The sequence below is a fragment of the Tiliqua scincoides genome, chromosome 5 (genome assembly GCF_035046505.1).
Source record: "Tiliqua scincoides isolate rTilSci1 chromosome 5, rTilSci1.hap2, whole genome shotgun sequence".
NCBI lineage: Eukaryota > Metazoa > Chordata > Lepidosauria > Squamata > Scincidae > Tiliqua > Tiliqua scincoides.
Genome location: NC_089825.1, coordinates 71,059,209 through 71,063,662, shown reverse-complemented (window position 1 = coordinate 71,063,662; position 4,454 = coordinate 71,059,209).

The window sequence follows — 4,454 nt, the reverse complement described above, 5'->3', positions numbered from 1 at the left end:
AGCACAGACAAGGGCCCAAGGCCTGTCACTTCTGGAATACATGGAGGAGGGGTGTGCAGTGTGCTCCAAAACCACCTTTGAAGGGGCAGCAAACAACAAACCCCTGGCAAGAGGAGAGGGAAGTGCGATGCTGACTGCCAGCAAGAGAACTCCAAGGAGGGGTTCAACCAAGGCAATGGTGGTGGGCTCAGCTTGGTCCAACAGGCAACAGGTTGTCCTTTCTGGAAAGCAGGAGGAGTGTCAGGTACTCCCAGAAGACAGCAGTGCCCTCGGTGTTGGACGGGGCCCAGTTTGCAATTACACTTTTGGATCATGCAGACCTGGGCATGGTGAACAATGACAGCAAGGTTGGGCGGAGGCCAGTAAGAGGGTACAGCAAAACAGTGCAGAGAGTACAGCAGGCTGGTCAGGGAGGGAAGCAGAGAGAACAAAGGTGGTGGCGGCTGGCACCAGCTTGTCCACCACAGCAAAGCTCAATGGAGGAGAGGGGCAGTGGGCCTGGGGCACTCCCCCTCCCACAAGTCACCCACTACCACACATGAGTATTGCCAGCACAGAAAACTGAACAGCGTTCAGAGAAAACAAAGACTACCTGGTCAGCAGACAAAGTTAGCTCATTACACTTCAGGAAGACAAGCCTGTTGCGGAGAGGCCTCTTCACCAGGCCACCTTGGTTGAACACACGCTTGACATGGGCAGAGTTGGCAGGACCCAGAATCAGGCTCAGGACTAATACCTGGGGTCTTGAAAAGCAACAAGACCCCAATGAATGTAAAATCCATAACCCGATCAAACCATTTTCATAGACCCTTTTCACTGTCTCTTCCCCTCCTTCTGGTAAGTCAGCCACCACCTGTAAGAATCTCCACCCCTTGGCCCTGCCCAGGGGATGGATGTGACAAGGAGCCAACAACCATTTCCAATAAAGCAGTGGTCCTCAAACCTATTAGCACTGGAACCCACTGTTTAAAATGACACACTTTCAGGACCCACCAAGCTTTACATGTCTAAAAAAGAAAAAAAAATCACCTTACCAGCTCAAGCCTCCATTTTTATCCTTTTTATTGTGTGTGTGTGTGGGGGGGGGGGGCCTCCACTTTCATCTTGAGCTCTCATGTTGAGCTCTACTTTCATCAGATCAGGACCATTCTGGTGGCCAGTGTCATACAAATAGGGGGGTCCTGGGTACCAAGCTGTAGAGGGGTGACAGAGGCTGCCCTCAATATGGCAGCAGTGGAGGCAACCCGGCTTCAGTCATTGTTTCCTGACTGCTAGCTGCAGCCACTGGCAACATCTGGAGCTATTGGCTGATCAGGGGAGCCACAAGAACCTGTGGAAGCATGGTCTCTTGTAGCATTCGCCTTCTACCTCCTCTGCAGCTGACTGGCTGGCTTGATCAAAAGAATCAGTGGGCTGCACTTGGGAGGGGAGAAATCATGCCCTCTCCACTTCTACAGCATGGCTTCTGTAAAGGTAAGTCTTGCCTCACAAACCTTATAGAATTCTTTGAAAAGGTCAACAGGCAAGTGGATCCAGGAGAACCCGTAGACATTATATATCTGGACTTTCAGAAGGCGTTCGACACGGTCCCTCACCAAAGGCTACTAAAAAAACTCCTCAGTCAGGGAATTAGAGGACAGGTCCTCTCATGGATTGAGAACAGGTTGAAGATCAGGAAACAGAGAGTGGGTGTCAATGGGCAATTTTCACAATGGAGAGAAGTGAAAAGCGGTGTGCCCCAAGGATCTGTCCTGGGACCGGTGCTTTTCAACCTCTTCATAAATGACCTGGAGACAGGGATGAGCAGTGAGGTGGCAAAGTTTGCAGACAACACCAAACTTTTCCGAGTGGTGAAGACCAGAAGTGATTGTGAGGAGCTCCAGAAGGGCAGCAAAATGGCAGATGCGCTTCAATGTCAGTAAGTGTAAGGTCATGCACATTGGGGCAAAAAATCAAAACTTTAGATATAGGCTGATGGGTTCTGAGCTGTCTGTGACAGATCAGGAGAGAGATCTTGGGGTGGTGGTGGACAGGTCGATGAAAGTGTCGACTCAATGTGTGGCGGCAGTAAAGAAGGCCAATTCTATGCTTCGGATCATTAGAAAAGGTATTGAGAATAGCTAATATTATAATACCGTTGTACAAATCGATGGTAAGGCCACACCTGGAGTATTGTGTCCAGTTCTGGTCACCACATCTCAAAAAAGACATAGTGGAAATGGAAAAGGTGCAAAAGAGAGAGACTAAGATGATTGCTGGGCTGAGGCACCTTCCTTATGAGGAAAGGCTATGGCGTTTGAGCCTCTTCAGCCTAGAAAAGAGACACCTGAGGGGGGACATGATTGAGACATACAAAATTATGCAGGGGATGGACAGAGTGGATAGGGAGATGCTCCTTACACTCTCACATAACACCAGAACCAGGGGACATCCACTAAAATTGAGTGTTGCGAGAGTTAGGACAAACAAAAGAAAATATTTCTTTACTCAGTGTGTGGTTGGTCTGTGGAACTCCTTGCCACAGGATGTGGTGATGGCGCCTAGCCTGGATGCCTTTAAAAGGGGATTGGACAAGTTTTTGGAGGAAAAATCCATTACAGGTTACAAGCCATGATGTGTATGTGCAACCTCCTGATTTTAGAAATGGGCTATGTCAGAATGCCAGATGCAAGGGAGGGCACCAGGATGAGGTCTCTTGTTATCTGGTGTGCTCCCTGGGGCATTTGGTGGGCCGCTGTGAGATACAGGAAGCTGGACTAGATGGGCCTATGGCCTGATCCAGTGGGGCTGTTCTTATGTTCTTTACCTGCATGGTTCGGCCCAGCCTGCAGGTGCTGATGCATGTGGCTGGCAGGGCTGTCAGATAATTACCATAGAGAGTGCCCCCCAGTGATTCTGCTCTGTGCCTGGTGAGTGACATGTGGGCTGGAGAACTGCATCATTTATGGATTCGCCTTCCAGATATGAGAGAGGGAGACAGAGAAGGAGAGAGACAGAATGCATGTGTTTTTCTTCCTTGTCCTTTCCACACTCCCTCCATCTTGCCTTCCTCTTCCACCTCTTACGCATCCCCCCTTCTCTAGTTTTTCCACAACCTCCACACAAACATGTTAGTAAATCTTAACATGTAGCTTAGTTTCACTTTCCTTAGGGCTCAATACATTTGTCCGCTTGGAGGGAGGGACTTCCTTCTCAAGTGTTTTTGGGGGGTTGTGTTCATCATATCGGAACTTCCTCACAGCTTGCCCTTTGCAATGGACTAGGGTATGTTTGCCTATTCACAAGTAAATGCACGATGTGGCTCAGTTTCACTTTCCATAGGGCTCCATGCATTTTCCTTCTCAGCTGTGAGTTTCAGCTTCTCTACCCACCAACCTATTGCGAAACCCTGTCTCTTGTAAGAGAGCAGGAGGTCCTCAGGTAACGCACAGCTCAATCCTAACCTACGATGGAGTAGGCAGTCCAGCAGACCTAGCCCTCATCCAGAGCAGGGTTGGGGCCAAAAGCGGCTCAGCTCAGGGCAAGGAAAATGGCTTCCCCTGACCCTGGGTGAAGCTGCAGCAGCCCCAATGAGGCTACTTGGATCTCTACTTGGCTACACCATCAAGAGGTGGTGCAGAGTTGAGCAGCCTGGAGCTGCTCCAGGCTGCCCAGGACCTGGGATAAGATCCAACACAAGTGCCAGATTCGGACCCTGCCTCCCACTCACCTGCTGCCTGCCCATGTGCCCACCTCCCCCCCCCCGAAACGCCTACTCCCCACCCTCCCCACACCCTCCAGACAACCTCCTAACTTGGCCGGCACAGGCTTACCAGATCTGCCAGTCCAAAGGGGCTTAAGCCTGCATCTGAGGCCGGCACACTTCCATGCACCGGCCTCCTTTCCCCAAAGGTGGCACAAGAGTGCTTTATGGCAGTTTTGCAACATTCCTCAGCTGGTGCAAGGGACTTGTGTCAGCTGAGGGTGTGTTCTGGATTGCACCCTTAGACTGATAAAGTTGGAAACAATGGGCATGTGACAGCAGAACAATAAAGGAGGGAATGTGAGGCTGTGGAGAGATTTGAAGCTAAGGATGCTTCTTTTGTTATCTCAGAGCTCATTTCTACTTTCTAGCATTTCCGAATGCAAACACCGCACTAGGTCAACCCTCTCTATTCAACATTGCTCTTGCTACATTCATTTTATTTTCTGTCTAGTTTTTGCAAACAATACATAATTTTGGAATGGTAGGACTTGCCACAGTTGTGGCAAGCCTGAGTGCCCTAAGTGCCCTAAGCCTGAGTGCCCTATGAGCAGGGGGTTAATTAAAAAAAAGCTGTGAGGTCAAAGTGATTTATCCCATGTCCTTGAAGAATCTATTCCACAACTGCCTTATGAACTAGCCTCAGATATTGAACTGACCATCTTAAAGTGAAGCTTTGATAACTTAATATACAAACCATGCCAAAGAATAT